Source organism: Anas acuta, unplaced genomic scaffold (assembly GCF_963932015.1).
Source record: "Anas acuta unplaced genomic scaffold, bAnaAcu1.1 SCAFFOLD_114, whole genome shotgun sequence".
Lineage (NCBI taxonomy): Eukaryota > Metazoa > Chordata > Aves > Anseriformes > Anatidae > Anas > Anas acuta.
The window spans coordinates 189419-212355 of record NW_027076137.1 but is presented as its reverse complement, the minus strand read 5'-3'; the positions used below and the strand labels follow the sequence as shown (position 1 = coordinate 212355).

The 22937-nt window shown below is 41.0% G+C and overlaps 1 long non-coding RNA gene and 1 pseudogene across 1 annotated transcript; one reads left to right on the top strand and one right to left on the bottom strand.

Annotated features, from left to right (window-relative positions):
* Positions 1-4179: 4179 nt before the first annotated feature.
* Positions 4180-6779, bottom strand: LOC137849009 (uncharacterized). The gene is made up of 2 exons (XR_011091631.1): positions 6438-6779; positions 4180-5708 (listed from the first exon to the last, which is right to left on the bottom strand). It is a non-coding gene; the product is annotated as an uncharacterized lncRNA (long non-coding RNA).
* Positions 6780-6897: 118 nt separating this feature from the next.
* On the top strand, positions 6898-12892 carry LOC137849016 (zinc finger CCCH domain-containing protein 11A-like; annotated as a pseudogene).
* Positions 12893-22937: the final 10045 nt, after the last annotated feature.

Here is a 22937-nt window from a genome sequence, read left to right as displayed (position 1 = left end):
CCTCCCACCGCCACACCGAGCGCGTGTGTGTATATATAGAGGGGGGGGGAGCCCGGTCTCGGCTGGCTCCGTCCCGTTTCAAGGCATGGAAAGCGAAGTTGCTCGCCCTGCCCGTGTGCCCCCCATACCCCCGGCTCTGTCACAGCCCAACCGCGCCCCGTTCCCCCCTCACAGAGCCAGGGAAGGGGTGCTCGCAGCCGCCCCTCTCCTCAGGGCCGGCCGGGGGAGCGCCTCGCCTTCTCCCCGGGGGTCTCCCGTGGCCGCTTGGGGTCGCCTCCCGCAGCCACCTCGCCCCCCTCTCCTCTCAGCCCCGCCGCCTGCCTCCTCCTCCGCCGCCGCCGTTTTGCGTCTCCGGGAGTCGTCCGCTGCCGGCGGGGTGGGCGCTGAGCCGTCGCTGAGTCCCAGCTCCGCCGGCCGCCCGGGCCCTCGCCTCGCAGCACGCGGCGCCCACTCGCATCCTCCCGGCGCCTCGCAGCCTCCCCCCCCTGTCCCCGGGAGGGTTTGAGAGCCGGGCAGGGCCAGGCAGCGGCGGGCCGCGGTGCCTCAGCCTCCCCCGGCAGGGAGCGGGGCGGAGCCGCTCCGCCCGGCAGGCGGCGGCCGGCCCGGCCCGGCTCGGCTCGCCTCGGCTCAGGGCATAAAGGCGCTGAGGGCGCCCGGCTCCCCGACCTCGGCTTCTTCTCCAGCCCCGAGTTCCCCTCAGGTGCCCGCTGCTGAGGGAGGAATGCCCTCCGGGGCTGGCTGGGACACCCCCAAAACCTTTGGAGAAAAAACAAACAAACAGCGAACAAACAAAAAACCCACCCCCAACCCCCTTTTTTTCCACCTCCAAGTTGAATAAAGAGGAGCTCTTCCTTCAGTACGTGTCCAGATATCTTAGTCTACGTTTTGCTTTAACTCCCACTACGTACTTCTCTTCAATACGCTGTGTTTCCACATACCGCTGCTTTTAGCAATGTTTTTACCTCAGACGCTAAAAGTTGATCTTTTCCCCAAGTCAGAAAAACCAGAATGGGGCTTCTGGGAACCCTTAGCTGTGACAGCTGTTCATGTCCAACCGAGATTTACGCCTTTATATATATTTAACTGTGAAGGTCTTCTTCTCTCCAGACTAATAACGGGGAGAAGTTTGCCCAAAACTTTGAAGAGCAAAAGTTTTGATGCCAGGAACGCTCCTGCTTCCTCGTTGCCTGTCATTCCCTTTTAAGTATGAAATTTTCCAGTTGCAAAGCAATGAGCTGACTGTGGTTCCATAGGTAAAGATGCATTTAGGATACCAGGTTTTCAACATCGTCTTGAAGTGGATAAGAAGAAACACATTTTTGCCTCAGTGATATTTTTTTTCCTCTCCTTTGCCTGGAGATGCAATGAAAGCTTCCTGTTGTCCGCTCAACACAGGCATCTTCTTCACGGTAGCTTTTTAAATACAGTGCTAACAACACAGCTCTTTGTTCCCTTCTGTACATCTACTGAAACGCAGATTAGGTGCCAGGCGTAGGTCAGTCTTGGAAAAAGCTGCCACCCCTAACACACTGACGGAAACGTCGGCATTGAGTTGCACCTGGCTCACGATTTGCCAGTGTTTGCCTAGAAAGCTCCATGGTTTATATAGCATAGATAGATCCTGAAACAATTGAGAAAAGTTAGACTTGGAGCACTGTGTCCAGCAGTTCTGGGCTCCCCAGTACAAAAAAGACAGGGGTCTCCTGGAAAGAGTCCAGCGGAGGGCAACAAAGACGATAATGGGGCCTGGAGCATCTCCCCTGTGAGGAAAGGCTGAGAGACCCGGGGCTGTTCAGCCTGGAGAAAAGACTGAGAGGGGATCTCCTCAATGTGTATAAATATCTGAGATGTGGTGGACAGAGGGATTTGGCCAACCTCTTTTCAGTGGTTTGTGGGGACAGGACAAGGGGCAATGGCCACAAAATGGAGCCCAGGAAGCTCCGCACCAACATGTGAAAGAACTTCTTCACGGTGAGGGTGACGGAGCACTGGGACAGGCAGCCCAGGGAGGTTGTGGAGTCTCCTTCTCTGGAGATATTCAAGGCCCATCTGGATGCCTACCTGGGCAACCTGCTCTAAGGAACCTGCTTTGGCAGGGGAGTTGGACCCGATGATCTCTGGAGGTCCCTTCCAACCCCTACAATTCTAACAAAAAGGACTGGTTCATATTCATACTGGTGCCACAGTGGTGGAAGACGCTTATTAGACTGGCCTAGAAACCTGAAGTAATGTGCTCAGGAGTGCTAGCTAGTATCCCAAAAACTCAGCCCTGTAGAATGCAGTCACGGGAGAAAGATGACAATGCACTTACAACAGATTAGGAAAAAAGCTAGGAAGTAGAAATGGATATTTTTATGGTGTACTCTTTTGAGCACCTCAGAAGTTCTTGTCACCTGTCTTGTCTGTGATTCCTCAACTTCATGTTCATTATATAAAGGATTTCTCAAAAAGTCATTTTAGAGAACAAGAAAAGCAAACCATATACACAATCCCATTAAAAATGTCAAGCATAGATAAAAAACATCATACGATGGGTGAGCAATGTCTGACGGGTAGGGCTCAGAGGCTTATGGTAAATGGGGCTACATCAGGCTGGTGGCTGGTCACCAGTGGGGTCCCCCAGGGCTCCGTTTTAGGGCCAGTTCTTTTCAATGCTTTTATAAACAATTTGGATGTAGGACTAGAAGGTGTTTTGAGCAAATTTGCTGATGACACTAAACTTGAAGTTGTTGACTGTTGAGGGTGGAAAGGCCTTGCAGAGAGATCTGGACAGATTGGAGAGCTGGGCGATCACCAACCGCATGAAGTTTTACAAGAGCAAGTGCCGGGTCCTGCACCGGGGACGGGGCAACCCTGGTTATATGTACAGACTGGGCGATGAGATGCTGGAGAGCAGCTCTGCAGAGACGGATCTAGGGGGGTCGTGGTTGACAGCAAGTTGAGTATGAGCCAGCAGTGTGCCCTGGCAGCCAGGAGGGCCAACCATACCCTGGGGTGCATCAAGCACAGCACTGCTAATCGGTTGAGGGAGGTGATTGTCCTGCACTGCTCCGCGCTGTGCGGCCTCACCTCGAGCACTGTGTGCAGTTCTGGGCACCACAGTACAAAAAGAACATTAAACTGTTGGAGAGTGTCCAGAGAAGAGCTACGAAGATGGTGAAGGGCCTTGAGGGGAAGACATATGAGGAGCGGCTGAGGGCACTGGGCCCGTGCGGCCTGGAAAGGAGCAGGCTGAGGGGAGACCTCATCGCGGTCTATAGCTTCCTCATGAAAGAATCATAGAAACACAAGGTTGGAAAGGACCCACAAGATCATCTAGTCCAACCATCCTTCTATTACCATTACTACCTATTACTAAAATAGCAGTAAGCACAAATGAAAGCTTAAGAACACTTTCTATTACTATAAAAATAAATAATTTGTAATACATGGTTAGTAATATTTAGCAAACAGTGTGCTACCACCATCACAACGGCCTATTACCCCGTCTAGCTTCAGAGGCATCCTTATACATCCAAAATAGAGAGGAGGATATAAACTATATGGATCTCTCTCAGCAGTGGTTTCACAACAATTAGAAGGAAGAAACAGTTGCTGAGAAGCCACAACAAGCTCAAGTTAATTTCTGGACTTTGAATAATTACTCCTTAAGTTCTCTCTCTCTCCATACAGTAGAGCACGCTCCTGACTAACTTGTACAGTGCACTCTGAATAGGAGAGATTTGTTTGCCTAAGCTAAAGGAAGAAATAGAAAACCAAGAAAGCTACTTAACTTTTAACACTTAAATTAAATGTTAAGTTACAAAAGTTCACAGGCCATGAGATAACATAAATAAATCCCTTCTCGAGCTAAAAGATCTCATTTTTTTTTTCAGGAGCAGCCTCCCTGAATCTAAATAATCCTCTCACAGGCAGAACAGAGTGTCCGTTCTAACTCTTTATCAGATGTGGAAGAAGAGATCGAGATGACCAGTGCCTAAAAAAAAGAGGCACTCTCTTTTCGAGGCAGACTGATCGGCACAACAAATTTCATCTGTTCTCAAGCACAAGCAACTCTAAGATAAATGGGTTCAAGGATCTTCAATGTGAAGAGTGAATATCCAAGCGTATACTGGGAACACCTGACTTGGACCACGGACGCCTCACACAGATTTCTGAGGAGTTCGGACAACTCCGAAATCATCTTTTACAGGAAGAGACCAGAGAATTTGACTCAGTGTAAAACTGGCACAGGCAGAAATCTCCCCAATTACAGATGCTCAAGCGCATTAGTTAAAAAGAGATTAGAGTGTGACTAGAGAGAAGTCTCAAACTCTTGTTATATACTTAAATTTCTCTCCAAGGATGGAACAACTGCTATCACCGTGCATGACTGGCTGTAGAGGGAGAGAGCGAGTGAAAGACTTAGAAAAGCACCTTCCCTTCGTAGTCCTCCCGCTCCCAAAATGGTTCCCAAGGAAAACTACTGACAGACTAAGGTTAACTGCTTTGAAAGGGCTGTGTGGGTGGACCCATTGTCTTCAAGTTCAAGCTTTTTCCTGCAGAAACTGCCAACAGTTATGCCAAATATAACAATTGTTTTGCAAGGTGGATAAACGTCTTCCAGACTGAAAGGGAGAAGTCGTACTGTTGTTGTCTGTGCACAGACAGCTAAGCAGTGAAGAGCAATGCTAAACAACCACGATACTCCAGAACACACAAATACTGCGTAACAGTGACAGAAAGTGCTAGAATTCAAAACAAAAATTACCTCCACCAAATCGGTTTTGTCGTAGTCTTCTCTCTGGTTGTAAATACACTGATTAATGACGCCATATACTTTTTCCAGGTGATAAATGTCAAATCCCTTCGTTATCTCAGTGACAAAGCATAACAATTTCTGAAGACAACAATGGAGCAAAACAACAACTTTAGAATAGTACCAGATCCTTTGAATACGCTCTATATGTTTTCAGAGGTTGAACAGTAACAATACAAGTGAGAGCCTACTTTTTCTTACGCTATTAAATAAAATGTGACACTTCAGAGAACAGATTAAATATCCCATGAGATTTCAGCAGGGAAAATGAGTTAATTTTTCATATTTCAGAGAAAGGAAAGGCTGAAATTTCGGACAATCTTTTACTACTAACCAATCTATCACATCAATGGTTGTAATTGCAAGTCGACTGCTCCCAAAGCAGCAGGGAATGACACGATCCTCTTTGTAGGACAGCTGCTGCCACAGCAAAGCCACTGTTGCATTTCATTAGAGAAGCGTTGCAGCAGCGCGGGGCACTGTAAAAAGGCTGCAGATCTTGTAGATACAGCTGTGCCAGCTGGAAAAGGAAGCACCCTTAGGTGATTACCTTTACCCACGTGTGCCATGCCTACAACTCTGCTGGCAGAACAGATTGCTCAAACGCCCAGAGCAAAGGTGGATTAGTTTGCTCAATCCTACCTTTAAATTCAGGGGTGGGTAAATAGCAAAGCGACTGCTTGTAGCAATCACCTCTCTCTCACACAGTCATTTCTATTACCAAAGATGCAGAGATGATAATCTCTGGCACAGCAACAGTGACAAGCTAGTGGCAGTACCTTCTTCCACTGCCACAGCTGTCCATTACCTGTGTGAGCCTGCAAGCATGTAGCTTTAGGGAGCAGCCATACCAAATGGAAATACTACTGCCCCCTGGAAATAATGCTGCTTATCATCTTATCAGCAAACTCTGCCTCCTTCATGTATATATATATATATATATATACACACACACACAATATAAGAAATTCTAATACTGCACTTTCAAGGAATTTCAGAAAAGTAGTCACTTCTCCATGGCTAGCTAGTTTACGTCAACCTGCTAACTTCAGGTTTAATATCATCACTGCAAGAAATAAAGATCCTTTTCAGGTTCTTAATACATCAAAGCATGAAAAAAAATCCCCAAATAAAAGCCCTCAAACCCATCATAAGAATTATGAATCATTAAAATGATATCCATAATAGTACTAGCAGGTTGTCAGTGTGGTATTTTAAAATTCAGCAAGGCCTTTTGTCTTAAAAATTAGGCAAAGAATCTGTCTCCTAAACTACAGATGACCAGAAGCAAATGGTAGCCTACAGAAATCTCCATGAGGTGTGGAAACTAAACAGTCACAGTGCATTACAGGCTGAATTATTTCACTATCTGTATGTCCTTCCAATTAATTGTTTTAATTGGCATTGGTTAACAATGGGCTTAATTTGCAATTTTACATGACGCAGGAATATGTCCTATTTGAGCATTAAAAAAAAGCTGAAATTAGACATACTTTGAGCTCATAGCGATCCACAATAACTATGTAGTCTGTCTCCGTAGGGACTTGTACAGTGTTCTCATCACTTATCTGTTGTTGGTCTTCTTCCCAAGAACGTTCAGGAGTCACCGCTTGAAATGCCCAGGAATCTGGAAGGACACAGATTTCTTCAGTCAGGTTTTCTGTTTATCTAGAATACAGTCTCAGTGAAGTATCCTGTACCTGCCAAACAGTCTCTTTCTACAAATACAGAGACAGAATTGTTATCGTCTTCACTGAGAAATACTTGGCTTCTCCCTTCTTTCCAGCTAAAGTCACTGCTCCACAAAAATTAGAAACTAAGACAAAAAAAGCAAACAAAAATACCCACAAACAAACCAAAAGCACTAATGAAAAGCTTAATAGTGGAAAAAAATAGTCATGTTGCCAATTCAGGGCTCAGAGTCTCAGAGCGCGTGGTGAAAGGTGACCCCCAGCTGGCTGCTGGAGGAAGCTGAGGCAGCTTTCAGCTCTAACCTTTGCCTTCTTGGCTGGCATCTTTGCACTCCTGCTGTCAGTGGGTGTTGAGTGTCCTTTCCCCCAGCCTCAGCACGTGCCCTCAGATGTAGGCAGTGTTTAGCAGCTAGAATTCACTCCAATATAAAGAGTACAAATCATGCGTTTTCTGCTTTTGCTTTGGAACTCTTAGCTTGAGGTTTTCCTGCAGGCCATGAGGTTTCTTGCAGCAGCAGGGATGAGTTCTGTTAGCAAGAGGCTGTTCTGTGCTTCGACTGTGGGAAGATGAATGGTTACCTGTGCACCGTGAAATAGAACTTGACACCTAGGACACCGCACTTGCAGCCTGTGGGGTGCTTTAACAAGCAGGTAAATCAGCAGAGGCTGTTTTGCAGCCGGGGTGATGCTGGGTGATTAAAAAGCAGGGGCAGAACAAGGAGTTTCTGGTGTTTGTTCTTGCTTGTCATCCGACTCTCCACTTCCACTGTTCGTTAGAAAAAAAAAAAAACAAAAAAACAAAAAACAAGGGGTAAGCATCTTAATATCTTTATTGTAAATGGAAGGCACAAAACAGACCAGCAACAGAGACTGTCCAAGAGAAATACTTGGTGCTTTATAAACAAACAAGGAAGTACCCTTAGGTGGGTGTGATAATCCTCCTCTAACGCGTTTTTGGAGTGCAAAAATAGATTTGTTCCTTTCTTGCTCTTCTCTCCAGGACAAAGGCAAAATAGCCAACTGCAAAGTTAGACCAGGGAGGTCAGTTTGTTCCATACTGAGAAAGACAACCCTGTAAAACAAACTAGACAGATTTTCTTTGTGTTATTTGTCTTCCTTCAGCAAAGGCAAAGCTTATGCCACTTGTTGGTGTGCATTTCCAGAATTTGGGAAAAAGGCTTTGCTCTCTTTGAGAGACTGATAACTTGATTTGATGAACTGAAGAAAGCTGGAAAACTGTTCGTTCCTCATTATTTTTCACTTGTTACTTTCTTTAGGGTTACTTTTCAAAAGAAGATTTCCCTGCTCACAAGCCAGTAGAAGACTTTCAGCCCAAGCAAGGGTGAAGACAGCTCTCTCCAAGAGCAGAGGAAGGCCCTGTGGAGAGAAGCCGAGCTTGTTAGCAGAACTCGTCGGCATGTCTAAACAAGGAGACGATTGCTACTTCTATTTCTATTCTACCTGTACCAAGGTATGGCTGGCTTTCCTTTGCTTTGCTTTTTTTTCCCATTTTTTTTCAGGAAGGAATAGATTAGGAGGAGGAAGCACGCTGGTCTTTGGTTAACTTGAGAACCAGATAGATTCTGAATTCAGTTGTAGCAACATTAGGCAGCAGCATGGCCATTTTTGAGGCTGTACTCTATTTTCCTCGTTGGTTTCCTTTTGGTTCCAGGGAGACAAATGTGCCTACCGCCACTGCGAAGCTGCTCTGGGCAATGAGACGGTCTGCAAGCTGTGGCAGGAGGGTCGTTGTTTCAGGAACGTCTGCCGATTCAGACACATGGAAATTGACGTGAGTGCCTAACGATGTGTTCTCAAAATCAATCAACAAAAGCATTTTTCAGTGCCGTAGGTGTACTGATTGTGCTTTTGCAGGATAGATTTGTTTGCTTCAAAATCATACTGGTTTCTGTTACCAAGAGAGGGGGTGGGAGGAAGCAGAGGAAAATAAAATCAATGCCTTAGGTATGTCTTAGCAATATATATATATATTTTTATTAGATGCTGACAGTTTTCTCAACAGATGCAGAATAGCTGTTAAATAGATTGCTAAAACCTGCTGGAGCAGGGGGGTAATAAACAGGCTGTTCTATCGTCATGGGAGCAGGCTTGATAATGAACTCTCAGGTCTCTTCTGACCCACAGTCCTTCTGATAACGCTGTTCTAGCTGCCTGGGGTAGGAAGTGGGGAAAGTTAAAGGTGCAGAAGAACTAAGTCTCCAAGAAGTAGTTCTAGACAGGGTTAACCTAGGCAATTTCAGATGTTCTTTTTCCCTCTGAATAATGTTAGTATAATCCTAGGTGTATTAGTTTAACCCACCCTCAACTGGTGTCTGAGAGTGCCTGTCTTCTCTAACTGAATGATGACAAATCTAAATGTGCATAGTGGTTCCAGCTTATGCAAACTTTGTGAATATGCCCAGAAATACTCCACTGAACTGAGAAACTGACCTTTGGAATGATGTTTCAGCACTGTGTTGTGACAGCTGTCATGATCTGGAGCTGCGCATCTCTTTGCAAGCCTCAGGTGCATGTTATCACGAGCTTTTCTTTCTTTCTGTCTTCAGAAAAAGTGCAGTGAGATTCCTTGCTACTGGGAGAACCAGACGGGAGGCTGTCAGAAAGCCAACTGTGCTTTTCATCATGCAAAGGGATGTTACATCGATGGACAATTCTTCCCACCAAGCAAGAGTGAGTTTAGGTCCTTTTTCTTTAAGCGCTGAAGACTTAATTTGGAGTATTACTTAGTGGGTGCCAATCCTGTAGGGGGCATCAGGTAACTGTTCATTTGTGAGTACAGGAAAAGGTCTGCAGTCATAGGTGTACTGCACCGAGTGTACTGCTGGTGTTTGTTTTCTGCTTTCGTGCTCAGCTTCTCTTGGCTTTGTGTGATGTTTGCCTTGCAGTTTGCTTCCTGTTGTTTCATCTTTTGCTGGGTGGTAGGGAGATGTGTTGTTGTTCGAAGGGAAGTCATTGTTGACGGTGTAAACAGTGATGGGATGGGCAAAAGGAGATGCTGAATTCGTTGTCTGTGCGGGTTATCTGCCTTTCCTACCACCTCTTTGCTAAATTGTGGTCAAAGTTTTAAACTGTCATATTACCGATGATCCTCCTCTTCCTCTAGCTACACTGCCAAGTCCGCCTGAGTCCACGGACGATGCTTTGAAAGTGGCTCAGATGTCACTGCAGCAAAACAAACTTTCTGTCCAGTCAAATCCCTCTCCACAGCTAAGGGGGTGATGAAAGTGGAAAACTCTGAAAATGTCCCAAGCCCTACACACCCTCCAGTTGTAATCAATGCTGCAGATGATGATGAAGATGATGATGGTGAGCATGTTTTGGTTCTTGGAAGGAATTTGTGCTGTAAATGATTGTGTAAATCTTTGTTTCTTGAAGGAATCTGTGCTGTAAAGGAATGTAGAAATCACAGATGACCTGAGGTCTGACTAGCGATAGGGCAGGCAGTGTGGCCAGGTCACTGGTGGCTTTGTCCGGCAGTCAGTGGACAGAACCTGAAACGTTGGAGGAAAGCTTGGAACCACTCCTGGCTTTAGCTGGTCTGTTGTGTAAAGTTCTATGTGAAACTAGGAAGGAAATTTCTTTTTTCTGTCTGAAGAGCAATGTGTTGTGTAGTAGTTAAAGCTGCAGAGAGAATCTAGAGTCCTAGATGTTTTGTCCTAGTGTATTCTACTTAGGAGTTCATCAGGTCAGTGTAGCTCTTTAAAAAACAAAACAAAACAAAAGAGCAACAAAGTTTTTTATATGAAGCATGGGCTGAAGTGTCACTGCATGAGCTACGTAATCATGAACAATCTGGTCTATGCATAACTGAATAGATTTTTCCCCTTCAGACCAACTTTCTGAGGAAGAAGAAACTAGAACTCCCGTCCAGCAACCAGCTGTGGAAGGCAAAAATGGATTACGGGTGATTTCCACTCGCAAAGGCAGTTCTACTACTACTAAACAAGGTATTCCAGCACCTTAGTAGGATAAATCAGAAGAACTTGACAGTTAACTCAAAAGCAGTGTGGTGTAAAAACACAACAAAATGTAGGGGTGCTAAATGGACTCGGTTATTTCCATGATCTCATTTCTGCCATTCATACCATCACGTGCCCATTGGGTCAGAAAGGTGAACTCCTTTTCTTTACTTTTGGAGAACAAAACAGGGCCACAGCGTGGAGTTGAAATGGCTGCACGTGCAGCCTTGCAACCACTGTTGATAAACCATATCTAACGATAGAGGGATCTAATATCGTGTAAATGGATTAAAATTAAAACTACATTTTTAAGCCTGAAGGATGATAGGGGGGGCAAAATGCCCTTGGTTCTAGGGCTCTTTCACTTGTGAGGAGTGTTGCCAGGCTTTATTCTAAATACTTCAGAAAGTTGCTGAGCGCTAAGAAGCCTGAGGACCTGTGGTCCCTCAGTTAGTGCCTCTAAGCCAGTCTCATGAACTGTTTCCTGTTTTCAGAGGGCAATCTGAATTTTGGAATAAAAACACTTGAGGAAATCAAATCTCAGAAGATGAAGGAAAAAAATAAGAGACACGGTGGTGAGTTAATATTCCCTACTTTCTTATCCTGTTCACGGCAGGTGATGGTGCCTGGGAGCTGCTTGAGGGACAGACTTCCATTTTTAGCTGGGGGCATCAAGCAACCTGATTGATGGTATTCTAAATGGGAGTTCAAAGGGCAACCAGAGGCAAATTAGTCACCTCTCTTATTTACATGCTCTGCTTGCTGTATTTTGGACAGTAACAAATAATTTAAAGTTTTTTGTTTTTTTGTGATAGTTTTTTATGTTGGGTAAACTTCCTTATGTTTTGGTTGCTCTGAACAGAAGGTTCTTCAAGATCTTCTCTTCGTCCCGTTGATTCTATGATTTTTCCTGCTCCAGAAAAGGAAAACGTCCGGACAGTGGTGAGAACTGTGACACTGTCTTCCAGGAAAGGTAATAGTGAATGCTTTTGTTTTGATTTCATTACTCCCAAACTGGAGGGTTAAGCAATAATTAAAACAATTCACCCATGTTAGCCTTCTGGTGCTGCCTTCTGTTCAAAACGTGCTTTTATGCTTAAAGTCCCTGGTTGTACTGGCAAGATTTGGTGCTCAGGTTAAGTGCAATGGCAGGAGAAAAAAAAAAGTGTCAGTATGCAAATAGGGGGGTAACTGAAAAACAGAAGAGTAAGGAGAAGAAAGAGCTGTAGAAGACAGTGCTATATAAGAAGCAATTTCTGAAGCATTAAAGAGGCTGACAGTGGCAGGTGTGGACACAGTATGACAGGAGCTTGTGTATACATTGTTTAGAGCTGTGCAAATGCCTTTGAAAGGGAAAAAAGTGTGGAAGTACTTTTACTCGTAGACATTCACCTTAGAAAGGACTATTTCTCAGCATTTGTACCTAATAATATTCTGCTTGCTTATGCAGCTTTGTTCTGCACAAAGTATAGCTGTCAAGCAGACTCAGATTCACTCTCTACTATCTCAGCTGGAATTTGAAGCAAGCACTGAGACTATTAATATTTTTTTTTCTATGTTAATTATAGTTAAAATATGAGTTTATGTGGTTTAGCTGTCAAAACAGCGTCTGACATGGTGGAGATGGGCTAACAGGATAATATTTCTGTTGGCTACTGGTTTCTGTGAAATAGAAAAAAAAAATCCCTTTTGTTTTAGGGGAGGAACCTGTGGTTCGACTAGATCTTGCTGCTAGACAAGGAAAACGGAAAGCCTCCACGGGTAAGAACTTTTTATGAGCTGTTACGTAGGTGCTGCCTTCTATATATGACTGCATTAAAGAGTATTTTTGATGTATGAAAGGAAAATACGTTGCAGTGGAGATCTGTGTTGACTGCAGAAATGGCCAAAAAAAAAAAATCATTTATCAGCTGAAAGGCAATACTATGAAAATATGCTTGAAAAATAGAAGCTTATTGTTGACTGTTCTCAAAGCTTCCTGCAAAGAAAAGTTCTTACAATATTCCTTGTTTTCTCTGAAGACGATGTAAGCACCCTTCCAGTGAAGCGCCACCTTGCTGAAAGGCTGGGGAAGAAGGTAGAGGCTCCGGGAAATGCTGACAAAGCACCCAAGAGAGATCCAGGTACTAAACAGGCATCTAGATTGGATTCCTGGGTTTTGTATTTAGTCTTTCTGTTTGTCCTTTTCCAGTGATGTTTCTTTTTGCATGTTGGCTGAGGTGGTAATCACTGGGATTCAAAGTTCCCTTTCCTGTCTTGTTTTGCAATGTGAACCTGAAGTTGACATTCTGCAGCCTCCCTAATTTGTTCTTGAATTGAACTGTTTTGCAGTTCAAGTTGCCAAGTCTCTGAAGGACAGGCTGGGATTACCTCTGAAACAGACCAGTACTGAGAGAGGTAACAGCTAGATATTAAATATGCTTTCTCCTCCTTCCTTTCCATGAACTTGGACTGCTTTCATCCATCCCTAAAAACTAATTGAAACGAAAACAAAGAACTGATGCCTCTTGCTTGAGTGCTGAAGCTCTTCTGACAGCCACTATCAGAAATCTGGCTCTAGGTGTGTGTTTCTTTTCTACTTGTGCCTTGTCAAGGTTTTTAGCTGCTTCTGTGAACCGTTCCGTACAATTAGAATAGAACCACTGCCAGGAGCAGGAATTTGAAATGCAGTCTGAAAAAGTACTAAAGTAAAGTAGCATTTCTGTGTAGCAGTTCTCTCTGGATAGGGCTGGTCTTCAAAATACAAGTGGCTCAGAGGAGGATGTTGTGACCCTGTCAGACATACAACCACTAGGTCAGGTAGGACCTGATTCCTAGCACCTTTATGTGGCAGCATTAGACTGCAGTCATGAGGTCTTCATGCAGAACCAAATTCTCCATTATTTGTCTTTTCCTACACTCTAAATCCTGTCTTTCCTCATGTTTTTCCTTATAATGAATAAAGACAACAGGAATAGACAGAGAATTTGGAAATTTTCTCTTGCTCAGCCAAGACTTCAGCACTTATGTGAGAAAGAAGAGGAAATGAGAGGCAGATAGTAAACAGGCTGGGGAAGCTGCAGTGGAACACATTCAGAAGAAAGAATGATGGATTAAGTCTTAGCATGGTACTCTACAAGTCATTCTTATAGTGTCACAAGTCTATCCGTTGATAGTTACATAGCAGATCCTAACAGGATTTATAATACGTGGAAATTCCAAATTCAAATACATCATTTGTCCAATAAATTGAATTATAGTCTATTGGTGCTGCAGAATGATAGCTAGCAGAACAACTCATGCTTTTTTAAGCTTCTTAATGCAAGGGCAGAATGTTTGCCTACCCAGATTTTTAATATTTTCTGTATATGTTAAAAAAATGGAAAAAAAAAAAAAAAAAAAGACAAATTTATGTGTACCTTGGTTCCTTTTATTTACTGCTTCAATTTTCAGCTCCTTAACTGGGTTTTTGCTGTCACTGTCGCTCTACAGGTTTAAATCAACTGTCCCAGGTATGTGTAGTGGCAAGGCTTTTGTAGTGGGGGGCATAGGGGTGGCTTCTGTGAGAAGAATCCTGAAGCTGCCCCATGTTAGATAAGGGGCCAACCGCTGGCCAGAGCCAAGACAATAAGCGATGTCATTTGCATTTCTGTGAGAACAGATTTAAGAAATAAAAAAAAAGAAGTGATGAGAAACAAAAAGAGGTGATGGGCACATCACCAGAAAAAGAGGTAATGGGCACAAACGGGAACACAGGAACACAGGGGCTTCTCTCTGAGCATCAGGAAGCACTTCTCTACTGTGAGGGTGATAAAGCACTGGCATAGGTTCTCCACAGAGGTTGGGGGGTCTCTTTCCTTGGAGACCTTCAAAAGCCTTCTGGATGTGGTCCTAAGCAACCATCTTGAGCAGAGGTTTAGACCAGATCACTTCTAGAGGTCCCTTCCAACCTCAGCCATTCAGTGATTTTGTGAGATAAAAATGAGACACTTTGCCCAGTGATTTTGTGCCTTCATTGGTGAAAACATGTAATTTTGAGAGAAATATAAGTTCTGTTCCAGGCTCTGGGAATAATACAATTAGAATCTAATTAGAGACAAGAATCTAATTAGAAAAATGAAATGGAAATAAATGGAAATTTAAAATATTATTCTATATTGTTTTTCAACATTAACTAATCTCTTTCTTGAGACGAGCCACACATGACAAAGAACTTGTCACAATTAGTGGCTTAAAACTCGTCTGATTTGACTTAAGTTGTTCTGCATCATTCACACTACCTCAGAACCTAAGCAGAAGAAATTTATGAATCTGAAGCTTTCCTGTTGTAAGACACTTTCTTACAGTTGAGATGCAACAACTAACAGTATGATGCTCTTGCCTCCTTTTTATCAGACCACAGCCCCAGTTCACACCCAGCACAGTTGGGTAATCAGTTAAAGAAGTGATTTCTGGTTCTTTATTGGACTACATTACTGTGTTACCTGATATACAGATGAATTTGAATTAACCATGTGCTATATTGTATAGGACAGTTTAAAATCTTTAGTGTCTCTAGGCAATGGAGTAAGACAAAAATGAGAAAACCCCTCACAGTTCTGATTCAGGTTTCCAGTAAAAGTTCCAGTCCCCTTTTCCGAAACTCCTCTTTGAATGTCATCACATTTCAATTCAATTCTTAATATTATCCCAGTGTCATGGGTGCACTTGGTTTCCTGCTGACCTTGTATCTGACTCCTAGTCTTACTGTAAGTTTATATTGCAGGAGTACATTTTTTTTTTCTTTAGAACTTTTTTTAAATCCTTTACTATTTTCGCTGAAATACTTCAGATCTCCAAGTCAGATCTACAGCATGAAAAACTTTAGTCTAAAAAAGATAAAAGCTCCTAACTGTCACAAATAGGATTTTATTGCAGAAACTCTTGGGCAACTTAAATAGACAATACGACGAGACCAGGATGAAATACTGTAAAGTATTTATTGTAAAGTATTGTAGACGCACTTAGAAAGAGTAATCTTTTATTTTTTTAAGGTGACAGCAGTTTCTCTTCTGAGGGCTAAATGTTTCTTTGACATCTTAAAGCATTATACTTTCTAAAAATATTTTTTAATTAGTCCTCTTGCCTACTGTCTGTAGGATCTCAGAGAATAGAATGTATATATATTAGAAGGAGGAAAATAAATCATTGTCTCCTGTGATTTTGATATCACTTTTATTAACGTGTAGTCTTAATCTCTCTCTCACGAAAGCCTTTGAATCACAGTTTGTAATGATGGCCTGATGACTCTTGTGATGAATGATTCTCACTGAGTTCCTCTATTCTAACAATCATGTAGTGTGCTTCAAGACATGTTCTTTGTTTTAATATACTTCCTAAATGTACTTGATTTCATAGAGCTATCTAGAATGAGTGCTTGGTTTAAAACAAACCACCCAGTACATCATGAAGTACAGACAAAAATCAGAACAGTCGCACACATGATAGAGACCTTCAGCCATCATGAGGTTTTGGTCTGCAGTGTGTTCCATGAGTGGTAGCACATTTTCAACGAAGCATTGTGGCTTTTCTCCAGTTCCCTAAAATGTGAATATACTGACTAGTAGAGAACTTCCATGTGGAACTAAAAAATCTGGATGATATCACCAGCAGTAAAAGGTAAGGAGTTATGAGAAGATTAAAATATCTTTATGAGTTTATGGTATTTAACCTCAGTCAGTGTTTTATGGGTATCCAACCTTTTTGGTTTTTGCTTTTATCTAAGGTAGTTGGCTCAGAAATTGCAGAGTCCAAGAAATAGTTTAGCAATAAATAAATCCTGTTAAAATTCTTAGACCTCATTTACTTCATTAACTGACAACCATTCTTTATTTCCTCTTCATCCAAAGCAGCCTGAATGCAATAAAATTCCATGCATTCTACAACTAAAAACAAATTTAAAGATAACAAAAATAAAAACAAACAAACAAAAAATGAAACCAAACCAACAACAACAACAAAAAATACAAACAAAAGGCAATGAAAAAACAACCCCCATTTTTTCCATTTTTCAGAGATTTTTGAAGAGGATAAGGAACTTTCATGAAAGGACAGAAAACCCTGAAAAGACTCTCTGGGAGTCCTTTCAATTATTATCTTTTTTTCATTGATGATTTCATTAATGGAAGAATTAGCTGTGTTTGAAGGTATGCAACATTTGTTCTTTTTTTTTCCTTTTTTTTCCAGATCTGTAGAGAATGGTTTACCAAGCTCTGCTGCAAGTGACAAGTTGATCGAGCTAGGAAAAAGAACATTTCATCAAGTCTTGGCAAAATAATTTTACAGTCATTTCTACAGTACTAAATTTCTTCCAGTACGAGAGAACAACAGTTTTCCCTGCACTGAGGTAACTTATGTTTGTGTATGAGTTTCAGCATTGGTTCATTTTGATTTATACAATAATTTAATTTCCCTGCTATGAGAATAAACAAGGAAAAATATTAGATCATGGCAATGGACCTTTTGGTAGGAATGAATATAATACTTATATAGAACAAAATCACTTTTTACAAGTTCTCAAAAGAGAACTGTTTTTGTGGTTGGTTTTCTGCTTGGGTCTTTTTCCTTAGGCAAGTATCAAAAAATCAGTTAGTCTGATTATATAGAAGTCAGAATGTGTGCTTCTGAGGAATGGAAGGAATACTTATAACTACAGCACCCCTACCATCATGGTAGAAAAATCTGCTTACTTAATCAGTGTGCAAATTCTGCTGACAACTATGCTGACAGCTTTTTAAGTTGTTAACATACTTCCCAGAAGCGCATCCTGTGGTCCCAAACTGAAAGGAACTGGTCTTGAAAAAGAACATAATGAAACTGCATTATTGTTTCAAATATTACACTTAAAGTCATTTTTCCTTCTTTCCTTCATCTTTTTTCTTTCTTCTCAGATTCAACCTGTTGACCTCAGAGTCCCTCCAATCACATCTATTCTACTCACACTGACATGGAAGAATTTGAAGAAACAGAAAGGTAAGAAAAACAGTCACTTGGGCATGTCTTTTTGCTGAAATCCTGGGGATATACCAAACTAAGTGACATCATGCACCAACATTTCTGAGAGGTGAAACTAAAGGTGAATGACCTGTTGATAAACTCAATCACAAGCAGTTGACAGATTTAATTATCTTGTCACCAGTTCAAGTGCTGCCTTATTGTACGTTTCACTGAAGCACAGGCTGACAGTAGCCAGAGGAACTGTGTCCCCACTTCTCCCATTCATCCATCATTAGTATTCATTCTGAGTTAAAAAAAAAAATAAAAAAATGTTTCTGGCACATTTATCCAAGTTGTCAGCAGAATTCCTAACATCTCTGTTACCTTCCAGGTGTCATGACTGCTCATTTCAAGTCAAGAAGCACTCATCTCCCTTAGTCATTTTTAAAAGTAGAGCAGATTACATGCCCTGACTTTAATTTTTTCCCTCACGGCACACAAAGTAATTTCTCTTAGGTTCACAGTAGTTCTTCTTGTCTTCAATACTTATTACTAAGAGATCAGACTAAAAAGAGGAGAAAAAGAGTGTTTCTGACAGAGGCTTTGATACAAAGCCCTAAATTCTTAGATGTTCCCAGCTTCTCAAGATAAAGTACAATATCTGCACTTACTTGCTAAGCAGTAGTAGATGCACAAGCCCAGACATCAGAGATAACAAAAGCATCTAGAAGAGCTGTGAAAACAAACACCAATACAAAAACAAGGCATATTTGTTGTTGGTTCATAAAAACAGGTGGATGTTCTGTGTTGGCCAATAACGAAAAGTCCAATTACATTAAGTATCTAGGTGTAAGCAAGAACTGGAACTTGACAAACCTTCCCCTGAACCTGTTCTTTCCCACAGAAGGACATGCCACTGTGCACCAACTACACCTTCTTTAAGGTTCACATGGTACACGATATGCATCCATAATGATGCATCAGCAATATTCTGTTATGACTAAGTAGAGAAGAAGCTATTGTTTCAAACTAAGTTACAAAAAAAGAAGATAGAGCAAGAGTAGCTTGGGAACAGAGAGAAGGCTAGTTTGAAGAACTGAAATTTTTAAGTAAAACAGAGAAAAGCTGGTCAAAAAGAGAACAACTACTCCAAGTGAGGAAAAGTCTGCCACTTTCATAATTTTTATCAGTGTAATAATTGTGAAGACTTAAAATTCAATTTATTCCATATGAAATGAGCCTATTTTCTACACATACTTAATGTTAGTTTGTAGAATTTGGCTGGTGTAGCCAGAAATCCACTGAAGATTATGAAAACTATTTTTAAGATTCCAGCTGCTTATGTATGCAAGAAATTAATCCGAAGCAGAATATCCTGAGCTTCATCCTTTTGAACTAGTTTTCAGAGCCAAATGAACAGGTCTTGGAAAACACTATAGAAGCTGATTGTGCCCATTAAGTTTTTCATGGACAATGCTGCATATTCCTGAGCACAATGAACTGTTACTTTATCTATGGAGATGTTCCTCCAGAAGAGTATTCCTGTATTCTCATGTCTGAATAGAAACATGAGGACAGCATTGTGGCGCTTTCAGGGGCTGTATGACAGAAGGATAGCTGTTCTTCAACTGTACATGCTGTATCTCTGGAGCTGCAAAATCCATTCTGAATACTTTTTTTTTTTTTTTTAATAGAGTTTGTCCCATTCGAAATACATTTTTTAAAATAGTGTTTGCTTAGTCTTCATTCTTAAAATCTTGTGTTACCATTTTGCATATGTATACTAGCTATATCCAGTAACCTCATGAAACCCGTATGTATGTCATAGAAATTAAATTAAATCAAACAGAATACCTGGGCTTAAATTTCATTATTACCACAATGAAATAGAACATTGCCAGAGTTAACCCTCTGCTTAGAATACTTAGAGACATGACACAGCTCTAAAGAAAGGGAGACAGTGGTTAGGATACTTTGGAAGCCAGTCAGAGACAGTTGATGATAATCCAACCACAAAGCAATCTGTTGGGTCTGACATTAACTACCCCAACATCTAATAAATCCCAGTACCATTAAAGTACCCAACAGAAATCATGCAATAAGACTACATTTATGCTACATCTCCAGGGAGTGAACCAATGTCTGAGTGGTAGGGTGATATATAGGCCCAATTTCATTTCTCTGTATGGAGACTTGGCATTTTTTCTAGAGTAGTTTGCTTGTGGTTTGGGTTTGATACCTACTCTGTAGTCTCTATGTGGACATTCCCATGTAGTTCTTAGTTTCACAATCTGTAAGTCCACACTGGCCTGTTCACAAGTTTATCTGATACCCAAAGTAAGCTGCAATGATCTGCTTCAGTAACTTGCCCCGTATGTTTTCTATGTAGATATCTCATCGCTCTTCTTCCATAAATACAACAACAGTAATATGTGACCATAGAGTCTTGATACAGCAAAGAAGGAAGCAAATATTTAATCATTACTGTTGCCAAAGTCTTTGGTAATGGTGGTTTTTTGTTTGTTTGTTTGTTTTAATAATAAAAAGAAAAAATTCAAGTGTTGAGGCACTTTCGAATGTAATCTCTCTCTTTTTATTAGAGACCACAGTGTTAACTAGCTCTAATGATTGAGATCACATGACAAAAAATTTTGCCATTTGACCCATTTTAGAAAAACTTTCTATTGAGATCCATTACATCATTTTATGCAAGAGTAGCATTTAATAAACAAATAAAATTACTAGAATGGTCTTTTTTTTTTCTTCTTCTAAAACAACAGTATTTAAGCTAATTCAGTATTGATAAGCTTACATCATGCCATATCACAAGTGAAAGCAGATACACACGTGTAGATTCCCTTCTCTGACACCCAATATAAAGTGGCATTACATTGAGAAAAGCAAATGCAACATTAAAACTGTAGAATCTTTTCTTTGTCAAGGATTCTGGAGAATTTCAGGGAAAGTAATATGATTTTCTTGATTCTCAGCTGACAACTGGGGTTACGAAAGAAGACAGACCTTAGTCATGCAGTAAAGATGAACAGAATTACACTAACAAAGGTGAGTTCTAATGCTGCCCACTAGTAGAAATGAATGGATTTCTATTTCACTTGACTATATTTTTATACTTCCTTGGACTATGAAGTAGCTTATTGTCAAGAAGCATGTTCACTGAAAACTATCCAGGGAAAGCACAAATAATACTAAAAGCAAACAACAAAGCAAAAACAACCCTAACAATAAAAAGGAGCTCTGTCCTGTTACATCTCCAGCTTAGTTCTCTTGAAAAGCAAAATTCTCATTCTTTTAGTGAAAACCACACCCTGGTTTCTGAAAGGTTGATTGCAGTCTAACTGCTTTCTGGTACATATGGTCAGCATCTGCCTTAGTAAACAATGACTAAAGAACTTTTTTTCTGTTAATCTTTAAATAAGTCTGTCCTCTTAATCTCAGTTAGCCAAATAGAGAATAACCTTACCTAACCTTATGGATATGAGAACAGTTGTAGTGCCAGGTGTTACTCTGTAAACTTCAAATGTAATCACTCTTTGAACAAAACTACAAAAATTTCAACTATGGTCTTAAAAAAAAAAAAAAAAAAAAGATGTTATACGTGCCCTAGCATACCAAAAAGATGGTCTGTATTGAAATTAATAAAATATTGATTCCTCAATAAATTGCAGAGTTACGCTGTAGGAAGCTTTTAAATAAATATATAAATAGTTTTCAATATGCCAACTCATTAAGCTTAATTTGAACAAATCTCTTTGTGTCATAGCAGTGCATCAGTGATACAGCAGCACTTATCAATTAAATTACTTCTCATTAAATTTTTAAAAAGAAATGAAAACACAAGAGTTAAAAACTTCAGTACACCTAAATAACTAAACTTAATAGATACAACTTTAAGACAGTGCATAATTTATATATATAGGGAGAAAAACAACAGGAGAATACTTCCCATTTTTAATCAAATGGTATTGAAAGAGGAGGTGAGGCTGAGTACATCGATGACAGTAGAGAGGAGAGGGGGCAGATCCTCCTTTGGCATTGTATCTGAAAACAGTTTCTGCTCTAGTTTAGTTTCTAGACAGCCCTCTGTCTCCACTGACCGCACAAGGATCCTGGGGAGAATTGAAGTGCTGTATAACCTTTATGGCATTGTCCCATTATCAGACCATGGGCAATCATAGGTGAATTTCTGATTAAAGGAAAGGGAAATTCTATGTTCCCCTAAGTGGTATCAAGTGCTCAGTACTGAAGCCCAAACCCATAAAGTCCATTCTTCCTCCAGATGATAACAACATCATTTGTTTTTTATAAGCAGGTTCTTGCTGATATTTGATTTAAACAAAGAATAGAAAAGCACAGGATAAAAGTGTGTCACTTCCTTGCAAACCTAATTCTATTACTCTGCTTTCTCACTGTTGTTTTGACCAACATGTTTATTATTTCATAGAAGAGGAGTACTCATAGTAAAAATCTGAAGGAAAATGACATTTTTTCATTGTTTTTGTAATTGAAGTTATTGTTTTGCTACAAACTTGCAGTCTTCATTATTCTTATTTTTTGTCCTTGTGTGTTTACATCCCTCAGGTTTGGGGTGGAATAAATCATCAGGTGGAATAGCAGGTGAGGAGGAGAATATTGGCAGACAGATGATAATGCTGCTTAGCTTTCTGCACAGGAGATGCTTTTCTGGGCAGCACATTGCCACCTACCAGCAGCTTGGCTGAGCAGCACATTCCCCTTTATGGCTGAAGCATTTCCAACTGCACTGAAATGCAACGGGAACGGTGGAAATAACATGCAACACTGCAAGCTGCACTTAGCAAGTGCAGATGGAGATCTCCCTGGGCTCATGCAAAATAAGAAACTAAGGGCATGAGACTACCACATGAACTAGAGAAAGCCCAAATTTCAGCATCAACACTAAAAGGAAATTCAGTCTACCTTCATGGTGGTTTTGTAGCTTTACTTTTAACACCTTTCCATGCACAATCACTGAGTGCATTTGAGAGACCAGTAGCATTAGGGTTTTTAAGTAGTTGACCATGTTGCAAGGAGTAGTCTGATGCTTAGCAATTGTTTAGAAATTCAGACATAATTAGGCAGTTCCTCCAAATATACTGTTGTGCAGCAAATTGTTTAGGAGAATGCAGCTACAACAAAGAAGCTTCCAGAAAAATCTGAAAAATCTACCTGGCCATGTGATGAGAAATTCTAAACTGCGTGAGTCTTTAAAACGTGATCAACTTCTATTCCTTTCTTGCAGGGAAATAAGAAACTTTTTCAGTGTGCTCAGTGACCAAGGTGTATCTAGTTAAGCACATGGTTTCATAAATCCAAGCTCTTGACGTGCTAGCTATTCTGAGAAAATAAGTCTTTGGAAATTTCTTTATGAAGTCTTCAATCTGAAAATATTTTATCTAAAAAATGCTACTTTTTAAAGTCTTCTGTGCATGAGCAGATTGACTATGAATCTCTTTTGTCACACCTGTAGAACTCTAT